This window comes from Mycteria americana, chromosome 3, assembly GCF_035582795.1.
Source record: "Mycteria americana isolate JAX WOST 10 ecotype Jacksonville Zoo and Gardens chromosome 3, USCA_MyAme_1.0, whole genome shotgun sequence".
NCBI classification, from domain to species: domain Eukaryota; kingdom Metazoa; phylum Chordata; class Aves; order Ciconiiformes; family Ciconiidae; genus Mycteria; species Mycteria americana.
Window position 1 is genome coordinate 42,155,330 of NC_134367.1, and position 23,195 is coordinate 42,178,524.

Below are 23,195 nucleotides of genomic sequence, written 5' to 3' on the forward strand. Positions count from 1 at the left end.
TCATTTGAATCTCTTCCAGCTTGAAAAAAAGGCCAGGCCATCACCAGTTAGATTTGCACCTCTAGGTACCCTCTGCAACTCTCTTCTTCCTCTCGTCGCTCAACATGCTGTCAGTAGCTGTTGGTGTAGTGCCTCTCTCTTAACGCGCCTGTGCCTTTTCCAGTCCAGCTTTGCACATTTCATTCTGGGCAGCATCTTTACTGACCTCTTCCTCATCAAAGTTTACAATGTGCACTGCCTCCTCACCCTCTCTTGAGCTGTCAGCTGTCTGCAGTCCCTGATGATGTTCTTGAAATCCTGCCCATGCTTTTGTTCTCTGATTGTGTCCTCTTTGGGTTCTTCTGCCACCTCAGCGATTTGCTTGGAGGATTCTCCCCTGTTCAGCTTTCTGGTAATTGTTCTCTGTGGTTGTGCCCTTGGTTTGTCTTTGTTCTCTGCACGTTGTGGATGAGATTACCTTGAGATAAACATCAACTCAACTTCTGCCTCTATGCTGAAGACTTTTCTTTGTTCCTGTGCACCGACTTATCTTCTGTCTGGGCCATAAATACGTGTCTTTCTTTCCAGCGTAGTATTGTGGGTATGGAGATGTCAGCTGACGTTTTTCTATCCCATAACCTCCAGTTTTTTCCCCCTTTTCTAAACCATCACCAGCAATTCCATGTTTTGATCATTTGGGCACCGTCATCCTTCTTGCCACTCAGATTCCTAATAAGAAAATCTTTAATTCAGGGTTCCTCTAGGAGATTGTGACCACACTGTACCTAAAACTTGCCAAATTCTTCTGCAGCCATCTCTTTTGTATACTTCTGTACTGTTAAAACTGTGTTCAGAAGTTATGTCTCATAATTTGTGCATTTGTTACTATAATGTGCTTCAGTGATGTTGGTAATGTTAGGATTTTACCCTGCTGCTGCTCTGGAATACCCCTGCAGATGTTGGTTCCTTAGTCTTAGGGGTTTGACCAAAGCACCTTCCTCCCCATGACCATCTTCCTTTTCTCTACCATAATGAACATATGGTGGTTGCCATTTTTTGGGAGCCTCAGTGTTAAGAGCTCAACTTGCATCCCGGGCTGATTCAGGATGCCACCACCTTCTGTCCCCTCCTTGGCACCTTTTGACAGAAATGCTTGTGCCCAGGGAGAACTACCTGAAAACATCCGTGGTGCTGCCTGGGAAGCCTCCCTCAGCACCCTCCCCTTGCTTTACTGGGATGCCTGCAAAAAAAAAAGGTAACCAAGATGCTGCTAGCTTGCTTGGGCTCTTAAACTGATCACAGCGTTGTTTCTGAATCCCTCCTACACCATGTGCCTGTCTGTCCAGTTGCTGCCTCTTGGTTTTTCTCTCAGATTTAGGGCAGGGATCATCTTCTCTTCTGTGATTGTATAGTTGTTTCTGGGCTGTGGTGTAATACTGTGCAACTGCGGCTCAGTGCTGGTTATAGTAAAAGTTGGGCTCAACAGCTGTGTCCTGGGCTGGGGAAGTAGGGATAATTAAACCTTGATCCCCCCCCCCCCCCCCCCCCCCAATTTTTTTTTTTTTTTTCTTTTTGCCTTCCAGATGCCTTCCTTGCAGTTTTCTGTTACTGGTTTTAGCAATTTCTGTATAAAATCTGAGGATGTGCATTTGTCTTTGGTGGTCAGTAAACCTGCTCTACAGACTGCAGTCATGCATCCCGTGAGACTTCTGTCCTTTCCTGTTTCCCTGACATAAATGAGCTTTTAAGTCCACCACCTAATTTCACCTGGGAGCTATCTGTATTTGTTCTCAGATATGCCCTAAGTTCTGCTTGGTTGCTGTTGATTTGGAGACGATGTCAAAACAGAAAACAAGGGGAAAATAAATGGCGCAGTGGGAAAAGAGCAGAAAGGTGAAATATTTCAGGGGAAGATTCAGGGTATACTGTGGTGAAGGCACTGCAGGACAAGACTGAATCTGTTAATACTTGGGCTCTTTTTTATTTCAGGCCAGTTAAAATTTTCCAAGATTCAATGGCAGCCTGATTCAGACTGATCTTTGCAGGAAAATAAATGTTTTGATAATAATTATGAAAAATAATAGAGCTTACTCTGATGGTACCAGAAATAGCTTTTTCAACACACAGCTAAGACTCTGGGACTAAGATAAAATATTTTACAATGTTTCTTTAAAATATATCCTCCTTACAATTTTTTTCTGCCATTTTTGTGTATTTTTTGTTTGTTTTTCAAACTGCCTTCCATGGGCAGTAGGTGGGGAATTGGTATTTTGCCCTCTGGCAGCACACAATTTCCAACCAGGTTTCTACTAGTGCATCCAAAGTCAATGCATTTACACCAGTCGTCTCCAGCGACCACTTGTAGAATCACAGAATCATAGAATCATTTAGGTTGGAAAGGACCCTTCGAGTCCCAATCGAGTCCAACCGTTAACCTAGCACTGCCAAGTCCACCACTAAACCATGTCCCTAAGCACCACATCTACATGTCTTTTAAATGTCTCCAGGGATGGTGACTCAACCACTTCCCTGGGCAGCCTGTTCCAATGCTTCACAACACTTTTGGTGAAGTAAATTTTTTCCTAATATCCAATCTGAACCTCCCCTGGCACAACTTGAGGCCATTTCCTCTTGTCCTATTGCTTGTTACTTGGGAGAAGAGACCAACACCCACCCCACTACAACCTCCTTTCAGGTAGTTGTAGAGAGCAATAAGGTCTCCCCTCAGCCTCCTTTTCTCCAGGCTAAACAACCCCAGTTTCCTCAGCCGCTCCTCATAAGACTTGTGCTCTAAACCCTTCACCAGCTTCGTTGCCCTTCTCTGGACACGCTCCAGCACCTCAATGTCTCTCTTGTAGTGAGGGGCCCAAAACTGAACACAGTATTCGAGGTGCGGCCTCACCAGTGCTGAGTACAGGGGGACAATCACTTCCCTAGTCCTGCTGGCCACACTATTTCTGATACAAGCCAAGATGCTGTTGGCCTTCTTGGCCACCTGGGCACACTGCTGGCTCACATTCAGCTGGCTGTCAACCAACACTCCCAGGTCCTTTTCTGCTGGGCAGCTTTCCAGCCACTTTTCCCCAAGCCTGTAGCGTTGCATGGGGTTGCTGTGGCCCAAGTGCAGGACCTTGCACTTGGCCTTGTTGAACCTCATACAGTTGGCCTCGGCCCATCCAGCCAGCCTGTCCAGGTCCCTCTGCAGAGCCTTCCTATGCTCAGGCAGATCAACACTCCTGCCCAACTTGGTGTCGTCTGCAAACTTACTGAGGGTGCACTCGATCCCCTCGTCCAGATCATGGATAAAGATATTGTAGGTGCATTGTAAACTAGTTGTACATTTCAGAAGTATTTTGCAATGTGTAAATGAAGTGATAAAAGAGGAGAGTGTCTTGTTTGATCCCCTAAATTGAACTGAGGCTCCATCAGAAGTGCTGATCTGAATCTCTGCAATGGAGAGGAGACTGTGAGGAGCTCAGGGGCTCTGACACAAAGGAAGGAAGGAAAAGTATTGTATTAGCAAGGAGATTGAGTGCAGGTGACTGACAGGAGTCGGGCTTTGAGATGGAGGCATGGAAAGATGGAAGCAAAACAGAGAGAAGAACATCCCAGAGAGACATAAAAACAGCAAGTGAGATCCTTTCCTGTTCAGTTTTTTTTGGATGTTTTTAATTATTTTTTTAAATCTTTGCTTTTATTCTTAATACCTCAGTTTGTAATCTGAGAGAAAAACAGGATATGCTATCTCTGCCTCTTCAGATGTTTTATGAAGTTCATGCTGAAAACTACCTCATGTATAAAGATCAAACTATATTTATTCAAATGTAAAGGAAGTACCTTACAGTAAGAAAATCAGTCTTACCGTCATTGTTCAGAACTCTATCACAGTGGAAGATGAGGTATGAATAAAAAGGAATTACACTCATGAGCTCCCAATTGAAATTTGTAAGCGTGGAAGAGAGAGGCTGAATCTGATTTCTTCTCAGGGGAATTCTGTTTTCTGGCAGACTACAAGGATGGAAACCAGTGAGCAGTTATAAAATACATTTCTGAAGATAAATAGTTCAAATAAGTGGATTTTGAAAGGAAAAGTCTGTTAAAGAAAACCAAGTTTTCTCCCAGTGCCATTTTTGCGGTGTGAAGTACTACAGTGTTATTCTGCTGTCCTTTAACCATCTCATTTACTTTAATAAACATGTCAGGGCTGCGTTGCTCAAACTTCCAGTTTGGGATTCTTAACAGTGGGTCAGGTAAGGATTACAGTTTTGCTAGACACTGAGGAAGCTTGAAAACACTGACCTGGCTGCCTGAATTTTGAAGTCCTCACTTTTCAGGTGATGCCTGGTGTGGGAAGTGATGCAGCTGGAACCCCAGCATGTGAATAGTGTCTGTTCTTCAGCTGTCTCCTCTGAGTGCAAGTGTCTGGGAGGTGGAGAATTACTCACTGTTGCCACCCGTCTAATTTCAAATGTTAAACAAGTGCAGTAGTGCAGCTTTTCCCTTTTTCAATTAGGAAAAGTGAAAAATAATAATAAAAAAAGACAGCAAGCAAAGCTACCTGGCCATTTGTGCCCTTTCAGTCCCCTTTCTGTGTCTTAAAATCATGTAGGCGTTGAAGCAAACCTGAGGCTGCCAGGTGATGCCCAGTTGCTCCAGCCTCACCTCCGCAATAACCCTCCTCCAGCCAGAATTGCTGAGACTATCAACATGAAGAAATGATTTACTGAGCAAGAGACCCACCCATAACTTACAAGTTGCTGGCATTTTGCTCATCCTTAGGAAAGACATTAACAGTCCCTACCAATACTACTTCCATTATTTCTGTGTTAGATTTATCTAACTAACAAAAAGGGCATATCTCCAAATTGTTGACAGTGATTTTAGGTCCAGAACTTCTCTGAGGAAACTACTGAAGTGCTTAAAGAAACTAAATAGATAGCTGTCCAGGTAGGAGTCAGGTTCAAAGGCAATCTGCAAAATAACATGTATTCTATGTTTATTAAATTATCTCATAGAAGACATTAAAATATTAATTGCCAACTACATGCTTTAATTTTCTCTGTACCAGTGTAAGCTCCTGGTGTGGATTTAATATGATTTGGATGGTGGATTTGTTCAGCATTTTGGCCTTGTTTACTGTGCTGAGAAAATACTCATTTTTTCAGTTGCTGGTGGTCATTGGTAAATGCTGCGATAGAAATACAGAGTTATTTTAAGACTACCTTGAGAGCTGATAATGCTGAGGGACCATTATAGAGCTCACATTTTATTAGTGTCACGGATTATTCACTTCTAATCCTTGCATCTGTTTCCAACACTTTGTTCAGTAGTTATCACTGAAGAACTGAAAAGATAAATGTTTTCTTCTAAAAATAGAGTTGAGCTTATTTTAACATGCAGCTATGCCTTGCAAACAATGCAAAAGTAGCATCCTTTTTATCTTGCAGAGCTGATGTCTTTCTGGCATAAGAGTCATACTTTACTGACAGAAGTTAATTAATTCCCAGCTCTTTCTAACTGGCAAAATACTGTAGAAACTGCCCTGGTGTATGCTTCTGTACCGTATTTGTTAATGGAGCTGCAATTATAAGGAAAAGTTTGTTCTCAGTAAAGGTGCTGAAAAAACAGAGATTGTAGTGGCAGAATAGAGGGGGAAATTTGACCTTCGCATTGCAGGTGTATTTGCTGTTCAAAAAGCTATTAGAAAAACTGGTACTTTATTTTTAAATTGAGCAGGTTTAAAGTAGATTCATTGAGACCTATTTCACCCCCAGACCCTTTTCTTTGAACCAAGTTTCAGATTGTAAGTAGTCTTTAACAAATAATGTGTAAATTAGCAGCACGTTGTGGTAATTTAATAAATTTGTCTTCATTCTAGATATTAATTGCCAGATGAACTATTTGTGTAGATGTAAAGTTACTTCTGTTAGTATACAGTTTCCAAGGAGTACAGGTAAGAGATAAGACAACTAAGTGAAATCACTCTAGCTGTGTTCCTGCTGCACCTGGTGAGGTGAACAGAATGATATAGCTAATCAAAATTAAATTGAATTAGGCTTAATTAAGTTTCCAGCACCAATGTTTCTGGTTTGTTTGTGTTTTTTTAAAAAAAGGAACCTGCTATTTTTCCAATTCCCAAATGCAATTGTAACAGCACATAAGCTGTGCTCCTTTGTACACCTTCTGAGACATTTTGGAAACCTGTTTTCAGGGTATGCCGTTTGTTCCTAAGTAGAAGTAGTGTGTAAGTTCATCCAAGAAGTAACAAAAAAAAATGGAAATTAATTGAACAGTAGTATCTTCTGATGGCATTCAAAGTTGGGGGTTACCAAATGGAGTGATCTGCCTTATTTGAAATGTGTGGGTGGTGGCAGAGGGAGCTATAATAAAAATGTATTCTGGCCACTTTTATCAAAACAGCTGTTCTCAGCATACCTTTGCACTTGGAAAAAGTAGGATGAGGAGGGGAATTGCATGAGTAGATCCCTCTGCAAGGCCTCTTATCCCTCAAGAGAGTCAACAGCACCTCCCAGTTTGGTATTATCAGCAAACTTGCTAATGGTGCATTCAACTCCTGCATCCAGATCGTTGATAAATATATTGAACAGAACTGGCCCTAGAATTGAACCCCGAGGAACACCACTGGTGACTGATCACCAGCCAGTTGTAGCCTCATTCACTACAACACTTTGAGCTCTGCCCTTCAGCCTGTTCTTCACCCAGTACACCATGAACCCGCTTATCCCACAGCTGGACAACTTGTCCAGAAGGACGCTGTGAGGGACAGTATCAAAAGCCTTACTAAAATCCAGAAAAACTATATCTACCGCCTTCCCTTCATCCGCTGGGTGGATGACCTTATCATAGAAGGATATCAAATAAGTTAAACAGGACTGTCCCTTTGTGAACCCATGTTGACTGTGCCTCATGATTGCATTATTCTTTGAATGCCTTTCAATAGTACCCAGTATAATCTTCTCCGTAATTTTTCCAGGAACTGAGGTTAGACTAACGAGTCTGTAGTTTCCTGGGTCTTCCCTCATGCCCTTGTAAACTGGAATAACACTGGCTAGCTTCCAGGCAGCGGGGACCTCCCCAGACTCCCAAGACCTTTGGTAGATGATCGAGAGGGGTCCTGCTGTAACATCCACTAGCTCCTTCAGTACTCTGGGCTGAATCCCATCAGGCCCCGTGGACTTGTGAATATTCAGCTGATGCAGCTGGTCGCTTAAAATTTCAGTGTCCACAAATGGAAGATCACTGTTCCCACACTCCTGGTTGTCCACCTCAGGGGACTGGGCAGCCCAAGGTCTATCTGTATTATTAAAGACTGAGGCAAAAAAAGCATTGAATGTCCCTGCTTTTTCTTCATCCCTGTTAGTCAGATGACCATCTTCAACAAGTATCGGTCCAATGTTTTCTTTAGACCTCCTCTTGCTATTAACGTACTTAAAAAAGCCCTTCTTGTTATCTGAAACAACACTGGCCAGTTTCAACTGTAATTGAGCTTTGGCTATTTGTGTCTTCTCCTGCATATGTGAACCACAGCTCTGTAATTTTCCTTTGAAGTCTGACCTTGCTTCCAGAGATCATACAATTTCTCTTTCCTCTTGAGCTCCACAAGGAGTTCCCTGTTCAGCCAAGCTGGTCTTCTGCCCTGCTTGCTTGACTTACGACACAGTGGAATTGCCTCCTCCTGTGCTTCTAAAAGGTCGTTCTTAAAGACTGACCAGCAGTCATGGAATCCGAAGCCCTCAAAAGCAGATTCCCAGGGTACTCTGCTAAATAGCTCCCCGAATAGCTCCTAAAATCCAGGGTAGCAACTCTGCTATCCTTTTTTCTCATTACACTGAAAATTTTAAACTCAACCATTTCATGATCACTGTGGCCAAGACAGCCACCTACTATCTCATCTCCCATGAGTCCTTCTCTATTCACAAATAGCAGGTCTAGGAGGGCATCTTTCCTCCTTGGCTCACTTGAGTACTTGTCACAAGAAGTTACCTCCTACAAACGTCAAGAATCTCCAAGGCCTGCTTGTCACAGCAGTATGATATTCCCAGTTGATGTCTGGGAAGTTGAAATCTCCCATAAGGACAAGTGCTACTGATGCAGAAATTTCTCCTAATTGCCTATAGAATAACTCATTAGTGCTTACATCCTGGCTAGGCGATTGGTAGTAGACACCCACTACAACATCTCCTTTGTTTTCCATCCCCCTAGTCCTCACCCAGAGGCTCTCAACCACATCATCACTAACTGTAAGGGCTGTACAATCAAACCTCTCCCTTACGTATAGTGCAACACCTCCACCTCGCCTGCCCTGCCTGTCCCTTCTGAACAGCCTATAGCCCTCCATCCCAGCACTCCAACCGTGGGACTCATTCCACCAAGTCTCACTAATACCAATGATACTGTAGCTCTGGGAGCTGACCAATGCTTCCAGTTCATCCTGTTTGTTTCTCATACTGCATGCATTGGTGTACCAGCATTTCAGATATGCTCCTGAGCCCTCCATGCTCCCAGGAGCAGTGTAAACATTCCCACTAGCATTGCCACACTCAGGCAATGCCATGCCAGCCCTTGGCTTACCTACTGGAATCCTGTTGGTATTCCCTACCCCATCAATTCTAGTTTAAAGCTCTCTTGATCAGTCCCGCCAGCTTACGCCCAAAGATGCATTTTCCCTGTTGGGACAGGTAGATCCCATCAGGTCCCAGCATACCTTGTGTCTCAGAGGCTCTTCCATGGTTTAAAAACCCCAAGTATTGGCGGAGGCACCAGTCCTGGAGCCAGGTATTGATATCCTGGGCTCGCCTGTTTCTTCCAAAGTCTCCCCCCATTACTGGGAGGATTGAGGAAAACACTACCTTTGCTCCCGAATTTTTTAGCATTCTTCCCAGGGCTCTGAAGTCTCTTTTGATTGACCTCAGACTTTTTGTTGCGACATCATTTGCACCCATGTGAAAGAGCAGGAATGGATAGTAATCTGAAGGTTGAACTAGGCTCTTCAGTCTTGTGGTGACGTCCCTAAATTGGGCCCCAGGGAGGCAGCAAACTTCCCTGAAAAGAGGGTGCGGTCTGCAAATGGGTGCTTCCGTTCTGCACAGGAGGGAATCACCAATGACCATAACTCACTATTGTTTCTTCTCCGTGCTGGTCTTAATGCAACTGTTGTTGCGAGGGATTGGTCTCTCTGACCTTGGCAAGACTGCTTGTGCAGGTTCCTCCTCTGTCTTATTATGCGCTTCATCCATACCCAGGGCCTCATGCCTATTCCGTAAGGGTATCTTAGAGGGTAAGGAGGGGTCCCTCTTACCGCTCCATGCTGTAACCTTCTTCCACCCCTCCTTATCTCTTGTGACAACTGCCTTTCTTCTGGCACAAAGTAGATCCAGGACCTGCCTCCATAGTGGCCATGCTGAGTTGGCTTCCGTGCATCACAGATGGCAGGGTACGGCTCCATTGATCAGTCTCCCTCTCAGACTCTCGAATACTCCTCAGTCTGCCCATCTCCTCCTGCAGTTCGGTCACCAAGCAGAGCAGTTCATCAATCTGGTCACACCTCCCATGGGCTTGCTTGCAGTCACTTTCCACCTCTAGGAATATCCCTTCGCACATCCCACAGCTGGAAACCTGGGTGGTCAGGTGCTTGAACAGGATCTCTGTCTGTGTGGCTGCATTAGTTCTACTAGGTGCTAAAAGCTCAGGAGAAGCAGAGGACACTGCTTTTTGCCATGTGGTCACCATGCTGCCGCACGCCTGCCCGCTGCTGCGTGCCTGCCTGCTGGGAAATATATATTCCCGTCAGTTGCAATCAGATCAAGCAGTTGTAGGCTGCTTTTAGATCAACCGTAGCCTCCTCTTTGCCAGATTAAATGAGCTGTGCTCTATTCAGTCTTTCCTTGCAGGTCATACTCCAGGTTCACGACCATGTTGGTAGCCCTCTCCTGGATCCCTTCCAGTTTCTCAAGCCCCATTTTGAACTTAGGGGGTGCAAAATGGGGCACAGGGTCCCAAGCGTGGCCTCAGAAGTGATGGATAAATAGCTTCCCTTGATCTACTGGTCATGTTCCCTGCTAGTGTAGTGCAGTATGGAGTTTGCCTTATTCAGAGTGAAAGCATGCTGTTGGTTTATATTAAGCACAGGGACCACTGTAGCTCCTGGGTTCATTAGCAGGGCTATTGCTCATCTGGTCAGTTCCCAGCCTGTAGTGGTCCATGCGCTATTCTGCCCTGGTGCAGAACTTCACGCTTCTCCTTGGAGATTTCCATTGGCTCAGTCCTGAAGTTTGTCAAGCTCAAAGGATCAATGCTACTTTCTAGCATGTCAGCCATTTCCCCAGTTTAGTGTCATTTGCAGATATGCCAAAGGTGCATTCAGAGCCATCACTGGGGTCATTGATACTAAACAATAGCTCATTGATTAGTCAAGCATGGATGGGCTGGTTGTTCGTGATTTACCTTCTCATCGTGCACATGCTGGGACGTGCGTTCCACGAGGATGTGCTACATGATCTTTCCAGGGACTGAGGTAACCTAACTGGCCTATATTTCCCTGGGTCCTCCTTCCCATCTATCCCATCTGAAGATGGGTGTAATGTTAGCCTTTCCCAGTTATAAGGGACTTCTTCCACTTCACCATGATTTTCTGTGATGACAGAGAAATGATCAACCAGCTCTTCCAGCACGGGTGATTCCCATCCAACCCCATGGATTTGAATAATTCAGCTTCTGTAAGTAGTCCTTGCCCTTTTGCTCCCCTACTGTTGGTTGCTGCTGTCCTTCCCAAACTGCACTGGTGCACACAGGGGTCTGGCAGCAGGCTTTGCCTATGAAGGCCGAAGGGAAAAAGGGGTTGAATACCTCAGGCTGTCAGTATTTGGCCATGGGCTGAATTATCTGTCAGTAGGTTGTCTTCTCCATTCATTAATGAACTGCAGTTTTGAGAACAGCAGTTCAGCAAATCACAGTTTTCTAAGTTGGTTACCAAAACTTAGATACCCGAGTTTGTAATTCAGGGACTTGAGAGGTTAGATTTATACTTCCAGCTTGCTAAGTACCAGCATCAGCTCCTGTTATGCTAAAGTATGGAGCCCTAGAGACATGTGCTGTACTATAAAGCAGCTGGAATAAATGAATAACAAGAAATAATTCTGTTTACATGATTTGTGAAAATGGCCTATATTTTGCTTTCCATCACTTAGTCCAATGACAGTAAGTTAATCCACAGATACTTGCAGTGTGGTAAGGGAACTTAAACATGATTTAAATCTTGAAGCATTGTATGAATAGGAACTTAACAACCAACATTTGCATTAGTTGCAAGAACTTCTTAAAAGTGTGGCTAATTAGTAATGACTTAAGTTATACAGCAAAGGATAAAAGGAGTCAAACTTAGGTCTTGTTAAGTTAATCTTCTTTTGCAGTCCGTGTTGAGTTACAGCTTATGTTCAGTGTTGCTGCATTTTGTATTGTCAACAGCTTGTGTTTCAGTGGACCATGCTGTAAAAGAAAAGAGAAGAAAGCCAGCTTGGACTATTTTTGTTAAATTGTACTCTGAATGGGATCAGTAGGCTGGTTGCATTGAAAGGCAAAATCAGACTTCCCCATTTTGTTTTGTTCAGCTGAACTTGGTTGTCCTCAGGCATGCTGCCCATCTGCCCTGAGCCCTCATGCAGCAGAGCTCCGTGCACCCAGCAGCCCCTCTGGGTAACTGGAGGCCACACAAGAGCAAATGTTTGGGTTTTATCCTGTCAAGCCTTGTACACTGGACATGAAACTCACAGCTCTTGGTTTCCTTCCTGAGCTCCTTCCCAGAGAGGTCATGGTGTTGCACTGTCTATGGTAGCAACACCGCCAAGCAAGGTCCTGCTTGGGAGCCTTACTGCCCAGGTGCAGCCCAGCACTCGGGTCCTTCTTCAGGTGCCATAGTGTTGTGGTCTCCCCACCGTGCAGCCTCACACACGAACTGTTTTCTGGTGTCACGACTTGATGCATCAAAGCATCACAGTTGGAGAGGTTGGGATTTGCTGCAAGCACACATTTGGGCCCAGCAAATCCATCTGTGGCTGCTTGGGTTAGGACTATCCAGCATATCGATACAACCACCCTTCATGTTTGCATTAGGCCTTTAGGACATGAATCACAAAATCACGGAATCACAGAATCATATAGGTTGGAAAAGACCTTTAAGATCATCGAGTCCAACCGTAAACCTAACACTACCAAGACCACCACTAAACCATGTCCCTAAGCACCTCATCCAAACGTCTTTTAAATACTTCCAGGGATGGCAACTCAACCCCTTCCCTGGGCAGCCTGTTCCAACGCTTGATAACCCTTTCAGTGAAGTAAAATTTCATGTCTGATTCTTCTGCTGTTGTCTGACTTGTACTCACTGTCAGTAGCTGTACTTATGTGATTGCTAGTGGGTCAGATTCCACATTCCGACTTGCTTGCAGAAATAAAAATTGAAGAAGAAACTTGAACAAGGAGTTTGAAGCATAGCATCTAAACTACCTACTGATATTTTAAGGAGCTGCTGGGTCTTCACTCCACCTTAAAAAAAAAAAAGAAAGAAAAATCAGGCAGGCTTCTACCTGAGTTTGTTGATGATAGTAAAGGTTCTTGATAGTCACAGAGGACTTTGTCATTTCCTTATAAGAAAGTAAATGCCCAACGCGCATCTTGAAGTGTACTGGGAAAAAATTTTCATCCGAGAGAGGGATGTGAGGAAGGGCGAGAAAGATGTATAGCTATTTTATTCTACTTTAAGTAAGACTGGAAAGGGTTTTTTTCCTAATTTTTCCTTTAAAAAAAAAGAGCATTTATGATTTTTAGAGAAGGAAGGAGTGGGAGCAGTGGAATAAAGACAAGGGGCTTAATTTCAACAAACTTAAGGGAAGTGGTGTTAATGTCCTATGGGAATGATGAGGATTTTGAGAAAGGAAGAATGGGTTCCAAACAAGGCAGTTTAAAGTTTTGTGTTTGATGCTGTGAGACTGGGAAAAAAAACCCAGAGAAACTGTGGTAAGCGTAGCTATGGTAAAAACTGTAAGAAGGGATTAGATAAGCTCTGGAGATCTCTCTCTGTTTTCCATTTCTGTGATTCTAACTTTAGGCTACATGTTTTTGCACATCATGTTGAGCATGGCTATTAATAGTCTACCTGTAGTTTAGATACAGTTTATTTATTTGGTTCTGTATATTTCAATTGATGTTTCTAATTAAAATGAAACAGAAAGGTGTATTTGCAAGACAATGACATTGTCATTGACAACATAGCAAAACAGTACAAAAGTGTCAAGTCACAGGCGTAACTGGGGGTTAGTTTTCCAGTGCCTTTCTGTATTATCACTTTTTTGCACATAAACACATTGTCTGATCTGAATGCGTTAGGAAAAAGGATAGGAAAAGCAGCTGAATTATGCAGAGATGTTAATTAGTAGGGAAGAGGGATGGTAAGGTCTTCCAACAGCATATTCTAATTGAAGTCGCTGAACTGGCATTTCGCAATGATTTCTGCTTCAGAGATCAAGAGAGATTATTTATTCTTAGCAGTTTTCTGTCTGCAGTTCTCAAAAGTTCAAGCAGGCCAAGTGACTTCCATCATTCGTGAACACCGTTGAACAAGCAGTGACATTGCGCTGAGACCAGAGGGTTCATTTCTAGCCTGTGGAGCCAGGCACTCCCCGGCAGACTATTTGGTCTGCTCTCTAACCATAAGGGGAGGCGATGACCACTGCTCCAGTATTGTTTAACAAAAATGTTCAATTGAAAAGGCATCACTCTTTCAAAAAAAAGAAGAAAAAAAAAAAGACCACACTACACAGGTATTAACTTTTTATAAGATGCATGTGGGTTTACTGAAGCACATGCTCAGCATTGGGATCGTATGCTCTTTTGCAGCCTTTCTTTCACCTGTATGTGAGAATGGTGAAACCTGGCTAGTCCAGAAGTCCGTCTCCCAGCAGTGGCCTGAAGCAGATACGTAGTGAAGCGTGGAAGAAGCAGGCAAGCGTGGAGTAATGCTTTGCTAGCATACTTCCCCCATTTGCTAGCAGTTTTCATATGGAATATTTCTTATCTTTGCTGGGTGTAAGAGGTGGGGCAGGAAAGCTTGTCATTGTCAATCTGTGTTTCTGTAGCGTGTCAGCGGGCTTCAGAAAGAGAAGTCACCATTCTCCCCAGTGCGGTCATTGCTGTTTAGAGGCGATAATTGAGCACGTCATTTACTTTATGGCTTGCTCTGTTTTACCAGCAGCCCAGTCTCTGGCAGATCCTTTGCCTCTACCACAGGGATTTTAGGAGGAGAGTAAAAGTCCATTTCCTTCTTGTTAAAGTGGCAGCTGCTCACTCTGCCTCTGTGCCCTGGGGAAGCTTCTGCAACTTGCTTTTCTAAAGATGAACAGAGCTGCCATTTTACCTTTGGAAAGGAAACCACTGTGAGCCCCCAGCCCTCCACCCCTGCATGCCTCAAAGGTTGAATTTATGACCCAGGAATTGTAGACACCTGCTTGCTTTGGCAGTGCAGGCCTGTAAGTCTTCTCATCTGCTCACGAATACTGCTAACATGGTAGTCTGTCTGGAGTTTAGAGGGGATATTCTGGCTTCAGAAAGGATGTAACAACAGTTATGGCAACAAATAAACCTGGAAAAGCAGCAAGAAAGGGGAGCTAGTAGGAGTATTTGTGTAAAGAGAACAAGAGAAAGATCACAGGCTGAGAATGGAAACCTTAGCGAATATGTCTAATAAGTTCCAATAGCCAGAGAAAAATCTACTCACTCGTGTCCACCTAGGTGCCAGGGCTGAAATGGGACGCCTGGGCTGGGGTGACAGCAAGATGTGATGGGGGAGGTACTAGAGAGAGAAGCAGAACAAGTCCTTTTCCTGATTTTATTGATTTGTCACGTGATTTCTGTGAAGATATGAAGATCTCTGTCTCATTTTCCTTGTTTGTATAATTGTGCAGCTCTCACTGCTTTGGATTTTCAGAGATCGGCTAGTGGGAACCAAACCGGAGGGCCATGGTTTGAACTTGTTTTGTTTATAGTGGGAAGCGGCTGTGAAAACCTCAGGAGGAAATGGCTGGGTTTGCCCAGGTGTATTCAGGCAGCCGAAAGCTGCAGAAAGCACCGGTGTTAAATTTCTGTACTCCTCCATCTGCTTTGATGCTCCATTTATAACATGTTTCTCCTTACACAGGAGCAGTGTACCGTACCGTGGTACAGAGACTCGCTGTTGCCATCAGCACTGGCAAAGACTGAAGCTGGCATCCCCGTTGTCCCCAGCCAGAGGCTGCTCGGTGAGACACAGCTGTAAAATGTTCATCAGAAAAAACTGAACAGGAGATCCTTAAGAGTGAGTAAAAAGCAAATCTGACTTCCCCCCCCCTAAAATGCATTAAAGTAATGCCATGCAGAAATTTATTTGGAGACGCATTAAAGTTCCTGGGTGAATACAGAGTGAGAGGAGCTTGGAGTTTTACCTGTGGTGCCGGGTTATGGTATTTATATCACACTGCTGTGTCCTTTGGAGTATGTAGTTCCTTGCCTCCTCTGCTATCCATTTACACTGCTGTTGAGCTGCGTTTCTAAGGACTGGGGGCTCAAGGCTAGTGAAGAAAAGTGTCGAGAATCCTATTGAAATGGGATTTCTCTAAGCAAGAGGCTGGCTTCTGGGAAGGAGAACTGCTTTGGCTGGGAAAAGATCACCTGGAAGGGACCAGCTCTTGGGGCTGATATGAAGGCTGCACAGGAAAATACCTGCACGGCTCTATCAAGAAAGGAGCCGTCCTGTTTTGTGGGCCACGTTCGCCTGCTCAAGCAGGGGACCTATGCAGGAATAAAGAGGACAGTGTCCTGACCTGCTTTCTCCAGGACACAGGTGGACAACCACAGTTTCCAAAGGCAGAGGGAGACGGAGAACATCTTCAGGATGCTTTCTGTTTTCTTAGTGACTTTTAATGGCCTTTTAATTTCAAATAGTGAATGACTGTGTTCAGAAGCCCTTTGCAAAGCAATCCTTAGGTGTTTTGTAGGTTGTAGCTCTAGCCCTTAAGAGATGAACTTGTAGACCCAAAGGATTGCATAGATTGCATGCTCGGTGGGATGCTACAAAGTATGAGGAGGCAGCTGGGGAGGTTGGAGGGAGGTGACTCCAGTGTCCAGGCCTTGCCCAGGTGTTTGAACCTGGATACCACTGCTGCCTTTCCACAGCTGAAAGAGGTCTGCCTGTGGAGCCCATCCCTTGAGACACATCGCCTGTGCTCTGCCCAGTCCCAGCTGGGAGAAAATGCATGAGATTGAGTGATTGGTTTCCTTCCCAGCAGCCTGGGGAGTTTCCTTTTCTGGAGTGCTTGACCAGCTGGGGTATTTGTCCAAGGTATATACATTATAGGTTATTAACTTGTCATGCATGATACAGCACTGCTGTTTCCTGAACCTTGAGTGAAAGCAAGCTGCATGTCTTCTGAGGCTATCTTAACAGCAAATATATTAAAATGAAATGGTCTTGCTTGACATATCAAGGCATCTACAATTCTGATACGCCTAAAAGAAAAAAAGCCCAAACCAATCATTGCTGTAAGACCCATAATTAAAGCAATGGCAGACCGAGCAATATGTTGTTAGAAATATAGATTGCAATTACTTGTTTTATTTATTCCATTTTCTACTTAAAAAGAAATCACAAGAAATCACATCTATGTGAATCCTTAAGTAGGATAAATGCTCAGGTACAGGAAAGCATTGTGAGATACTGGATTTTCAGATAGGTGGAGCCTGTAACGCTTTCTGTGGAAGCCTCTGTTTTTGATGACTTACATGGGTGTGCATACAATGCCTACTGTTTCCCTGGTATGCAAACCAGGACTGCAGTGGTGAATGGAGAGGAAGATGAAGGGCCAAAATCTGGAGAGATAGCTCCTTAAAATCTTTAGCCTCCAGAGTTCTCAATATTAAAAGCCCAAACACTTTGTAAGAATGCACATAGTTCCTTAGAAATAAGATCTGTATTTTTACATGCTTGTATGTATGTGCGTCCATATGTAGGTATGTATGTGTAAAATAGTGTTTTCATCCTTTCAGCTACGTGTAGAAAACATATGTGAGTGAACAGGGAAGTGGAGAAGTGTTTTTTTGGAGTCAGAATGACTGAAGGATGCAATTCTGTAATATTCTTTAACTCTTAAATTACTGATGGATATAGAAGTGAGCTGCAGGTCTGTCACATATATGTAAATATGATATACACAGAGAGAAGAAATAACTTACCTTTCTCCAGTCAGCCTCCTTCGTGTAAGTGGGAGTTGCGTCTAGGGGATTCCTAGGAATTTGAGGGAATTTGAATAAGGTGTGTGTTTGATGTGATATAATGTATTTGTTCCCAAACTGGTTGTGTAGACCATGTTGCAGTAAAGCACTGTGCACCTGCTGGAATAAGGTTTGTGATGATGACAGGGTTTTTCAAGAGTAAGTCACAGACTGTCCCCCTAGAAAGCCCCATCCTCTGCGCAAGGAGGGGCTTTCCATGTGCTAAGCTGTTTTATTGTTTCTGGGAAATAAGGCAGTCTTGATGCTGGAGGATGAGCTGGGCTTGTGGGATCATCGCCAGAAGCAGCTTAGGGCTTAGAAAATAAAACCTGAGAGCATGGCGTGATTTCTAAGTCTGTGCAGAAGACAAGTCATTACTGAGATTTGCTGATACTTTCTGCACCAGTTGTTTTTTGCATTTCTTTTCCAATCTGAGTGTTTTAATTCTAAATAAATCACAGTGATTTACCACTGACAGGAGATGTCATGGTGAAGTCAGGCAGATAAAAGTCCTCTAGCAAATTGCAGAAAGCTGAGTGTTTCTCACAGATACTGTGGATAGGATTAATTTAATCTAACTTTGGATGTTTATAGTGCAGTATCTGACATGATGCTTAATGAGGTAAGTAATTTTAGAGTGTGATTCATCTGACAGTTGAAATGTACTTTAGGATGACATGAATTGTATTCTTTGTTGACCGTAAAGGGAGCCTAGCTGAGTTAAGTAAGTTGGTGGTAGATGTCTGCACTGCCCAGTGAACCCTTTTCTTCACATCAGTGCTGTCCAGACAGCCCCTGAGTTCTGGAGAGTCCTGAAAATTTGCATTCAGCCATCTGTGGTCAGAGCAGACAGAGAAGAGGTGGTGCCAAACACTTCCTCGCAATCCTTTTTTTTTTTGTTTTGCTCTCATGAATCTGAGATTTGGCTTCAGTCATCAATGGGATTCAGTCTTGGGAGGAAAATTATGTAATATAATGGAAGTGATAATTTTTTAACTGTTACCACAAGTCTTAGCTCTATAGCAAAACTTGCATGTGAGCTCATGACTTAAAAGTGTAGTCCATGCCATACAGTCTGTAAAATAAGAATTTATGAAAATACAGCTCTGGTTTTCGGACGGATGGCAGAGGAATCCAGATGTTTCTGGCTTTTAATCTTTTTGTGAAGATGTTTCAAATTTCACTGGAGCTGGAGTGAACCTGATTGTTTCTTACATTTATTTGGAAAAAAGTTCCTGTGTTGGAGAGGTGGGGGAAGGAACGTATGAGAGTGATCCAAATGTGCAGTACACAGGGCTGAGCATGGACTGGCCATGTGGGTGGTGGGCACGATCTGGATATTGGTTTTGGAGTTCTGTACATGTGAAAAGAAGCAGAAGACAACAAAGCAGGTAGCAAGGAGACAGTAGGCAAGAATACCAGTAGTGCTGAGAAAAAGCATGAGTGTGCTCCAGGGTGGTGTACTGTAGGAGCTGCTTGCATTAGGGATGCTGTTTGAGTCCCAGTGGTGAAACTCTCATTCTGAGAGAAACCATTTAGAGCACAAGTGTAACAAATTAGTCTGTTTGCTGTGCTAACTATTCTGTGAGTAGTGCATACCCTGCTCTTTTATATACTTTCCTGTTCTCTGGGTGAAGAAATAATTTCCACTTAACCCAATAAGCATGTGTGCAATTTTAGGCACATGGTTTATTTCAATGGCTTCAAGTGACTATATAGATTAATTAATTTTCCAGTGAAGGGCCATGCAGATGATGAAGGAACAGGAGCACCTTTCCTATGAGGAAAGGCCGAGAGAGCTGGGACTGTTCAGCCTGCAGAAGAGAAGGTTCAGGGCAATCTTATTAACGTACAGGAACACCTGAAGGGAGAGTGCAAAGAAGATGGAGCCAGGCTCTTCTCAGTGGTGACCAGTGACAGGACCAGAGGCAGTTGGCACAAACTGAAACACAGGAGGTTCCTTCTGAACATCAGGAAACACCTTTTCACTATGAGGGTGATAGAGCAGTGGCACAGGTTGCCCAGGGAGGTTGTGGAGTCTCCATCCTTGGAGATATTCGAAAGCCCTCTGTGCATGGTCCTGGGCAACTGGCCTTAGGTGGCCCTGCTTGAGCAGGGGGTTGGACCAGGTGACCTCTAGACATCCCTGCCAACCTCAGCCAGTCCGTGATTCTGTGAGTGAGGTAGAACTGGCTGTATGTCCCTCACAAACTGTTGCCAGCCTTCTTGGGAATGATTACCAGGTTGTGCGGGGCTCCTGGCAAGGGTACTAAACATCTGCTCAATAGCAGGCCCCCAGGAAACACTGAAAATGTGGCTGGGTACTTAGGAAATATTACCCTGGTGATACTTTTATGTTGCGATGTTGGGTCAGATGGTGAAGACAGTTAAAACTGCCTTTGATAGATCATACATGCAGTCAGGGCACCTGATTCATAAATTCGTAATGGCCCTACTTAGACTAATTATCAGTGAAGCAGAGCAGATATGTTAGATCTATTACATTTACTGCAACAGGAATAGTACAGTACTCACTGGCATCAGCATTTTACATGAAGAATTAATTGTGCAGTTAAGCTGTTTTAAAATGTGTTTCCTCTCGGTGGTGAAAGTCTTCATCTGTGTAATACTGAAATTCTGCTACTAGATGGACCTAGAGATTCAGAAGGTGGTTCATAGTGTGGTAGTCATGGTATTTTTAAAAGATAATTATAATTATGCAGTTTTCTGGATCCATTCAAGAGAGTGCCCAACCATTCAAAGCAGTAACGTCAGCCTTCTCTAGTGCAGCCCCTTCAGGTGTAGCAACTGGATGAGAAATCAAGACATTTGCAGAAAGCTTCTGAATTGATTTATGATCCTCTTTGAGGAAAATATATTTAGCCCATAGTGACTGATTTTTTTTGCAAATCGCAAATAGATTTATGAAGCAAGTAATACTTTCGTATCCTTTGCTATTTGTTCTGTACATATTGTCCTTGATGGATGTTGTACATGAAGGGGCCAAACCCTGAAGATATTCAGTGTTCATTTTACTGCCTGCTAACGTGAACATTAAAATCGGGGACACTGTATATAGTGATAGGCACGATGACATCTACATGGAGAGAAAGTTCTCTGTTCTCCCACAACACAAATACATTTATTGCTGTCTGAAAATATGCAAAGTGATTCAGTCTCCTTCCCTGGCAGAGGAAGATTTTGCCTTGGTAAGTTAGAGAGCTTGCTTCAGATGGTAACTTGGGAGAGGGTGGTACCTAACACTGAGAAGTACCTGCCCAGGGACCCAGACTGGAAGCCTTGCATCTCAGGGTGTCACTGCAATGTGGGGAGCAGACCTCCTAGTTACACTCTGCTGCCTTGTGAGCTACAGAGGTGGATGGGAAGCCATGATTCGGGAAGGTGCAGATTAAAAGGGGTTGTGGAAGCCAGTCAATACGTGTTTTACCTATGGAAGATGCACCTTCATAACTCATAAGAAAGCATCCCTTGAGGTTGTTTTAACAGGAAAAAAAAGTCAACTGTTTGTACTACAAGTTCATTTTGGGAGGAGGAGGGAGTAGTGTGACAGCTCCGTAGGCATCGTTCCTTTGCAGGACTTCGGTCTCAGCTTCCATGATGGAGACCTCTGACCCAAGGCCTGTGCATGAGTTATCGGGGAAGAAATATTAACTGTCAGTGTCTAAGGAGGGTCTTTTTCCCCCCATAAAGCCTCCCTCATTAACATGCTCCACCAGTGCAACTTCTGGTCTTGCCAGAGATTTTCCATTGAGATAATCCCTGCACAGCTGTCTCCTATCACCCTTGCAAGCTGACATGGAAACAAGATCAGCCATGCCATCAGCATTAAAAGATCTCAGGGTTAATACCACCATACAGTAAAGCAGCAAAAAAAATCCTGATGCATAGAACCCTTTCCAAAAGCATTATTTAATTATTTTTTTTTAAAAAGTTATTTTTATAACCCAGACTTGTTTTTCGCAAGGATTTTACTTAAGTTATCTAGATATTTTGGATTGATTAGCAGCTGTGGGGTGCTACTAATAAAAGTAATTACTTTAGTCCTGAGAGGACTGCAGCATGTTTTAAAATACAACGTAACACTCATTTAACACAATAAAAAAGGGTTTCCAAGTAGATACTCTCTTGCTGCTTGAAATGTTTGTGGGTTTTGGCTTTGCAAGTTATTACTGCTTCTGTCCTTCCTGCTTGTGTAACTACACAGAAATGGGCGTTAAAATAGGCCTGTTGGGCTCTTCACACTCACTGAAAAATAGAAACAGCATTTAACCCTTAGTTCACAAATGGGGTGGTGGGACAGAAAGGACCTGTAAGCGCTGCGGGAGGGTGGAGTGGGGAGGAGATGCAGGAACGTCAGGAGAGGAAATCCATGAGGATTTGGCTCCGCTGGGTCCAAAATCAAGAGGGTGAAACTCTGCAGAGGTGAGTGCCAAGAACTACACTTGCTCAACTGTAAAAACTGATCTCTGCTTCCTACAAGGCAGAGAATGACTGATTAGGCTGCAGAAACAGGTCTGAGAGTTTGGAGTGGGCTGGGAAGTGAATTTGATCTGTCTGATGCAGTTGCAAGGAAAGGCGAGCCTGGCTCTGGGATGCAGAAATGGAGCTGTGGAGGAGACCAGAGGGAATTATTAACTGGGGAGTTGTCATGACTTGAAGGGTTATCCGGCCTGCGGGAGTAAGGAGGTCGTGAGCGTGGGTTTGCAGGGATTCTGTAATACACAAGGACACGGAGGCTTCATCCTCTAAACTTCTCTGCTTTATTGTTACCAAAAATAACACGAAATTCACCACTAGCAAGTATACCTGTGATCAATACAGCGAATACATATATATGTATCAAGCCATTACAAATTACTAGCAGCAATCAATAACAGCAGCAACCAATAATAGCAGCAACAGGTATATATATAATATTACAGGTTACTACAAACTTATCCCTAGTAAACTCATTGATAATATAACAGCAGATATAATTAGGGTAGTTTACTTATATGCATATATACGTATGCTCATCATATTGCCGATACCAAGTGCATCAAGCCAGTCCCAGAAGGGGGCCAAACCATCCAAGAAGTGGGAGTACAAACGGAACTGACCCCAGAAATGGGCCTGGGGGGGACCAGTAAAGTAACAGGCAGAGTATCACTTCAAAGGTGATCCTTGTCATGGAGTTGGGAGTCAGCCAGTCATCCCCAGTGGGGGTCCAAAAGCTTGTCTAGGAGATCTTGTAGAAAGTTCATGCAGGGAGCTCAACCTGTTTAGGAGAAGGAAAACTACATGCAGCACGGGAAGTTCTCAGAGGGAGAAGCTCCATTTTGGGTAAAAATTAAATCCTTTCTGTATCACAGAGACATAAGAGAGTGTAGGACACCTGAGAAAGCCAATAGGTGCTATTAATTTCTATTTTTCACGTGGGATGGCCAATAGATGGTGATGATTTCTGTTCTCTCAGACCAATTTTTATTTTCCAGACTGTTCTCCTGTTCTTGCAGTTAGAACAGCCAATGGCAGTTATTGATCCTTACTGTCTCAGGATGTTTTCCCCTTTTTCCAGATTATTTTTCACCTTTTCAGATGGTAAGTTGGTGTTACAGTCCCTTGTTTTTGCATTTATCGGTGGTATCTCAGGATGCCTCTGGTTTCTAGGTACCCAGCTGCACTTCAAAGATGCCAGCTGCACTTCTCAGGGATGCTGCTGGTTCCCTGGCTGGCAGTTCCCAGGCTCACAGGCCAGCAGGCATTTTCTCTGTCAGTATTTCAGCAGACATCTTCGTTCAGTATTTTTCCCCTTGCAACCAGATCACCTTTAGGGCTGCTCACTTCAAGAGTCCTCTGCAAATACTCTGTGTGGTTTTGAGTACCAAGCCTCAAAAGAA

At 43.7% G+C, this 23,195-nt stretch overlaps 1 protein-coding gene across 6 annotated transcripts in view; it reads left to right on the plus strand.

Annotated features, from left to right (window-relative positions):
* The window catches only part of ANKRD6 (ankyrin repeat domain 6), a 116,696-nt gene that overhangs the window by 48,460 nt on the left and 45,041 nt on the right, over positions 1–23,195 (plus strand). For 3 of the 6 annotated variants that reach the window (XM_075498362.1, XM_075498366.1, XM_075498369.1), the window contains exon 3: positions 15,188–15,343. The exons of 1 other annotated variant lie outside the window; for it this stretch is intronic. The gene's annotated coding sequence lies outside the window, so the exon portion shown is untranslated. Of the gene's footprint in view, positions 1–15,187; positions 15,344–16,200; positions 16,367–23,195 lie in introns of all 6 variants that reach the window. 2 more of the 6 variants (XM_075498363.1, XM_075498364.1) reach the window with 2 other exon arrangements.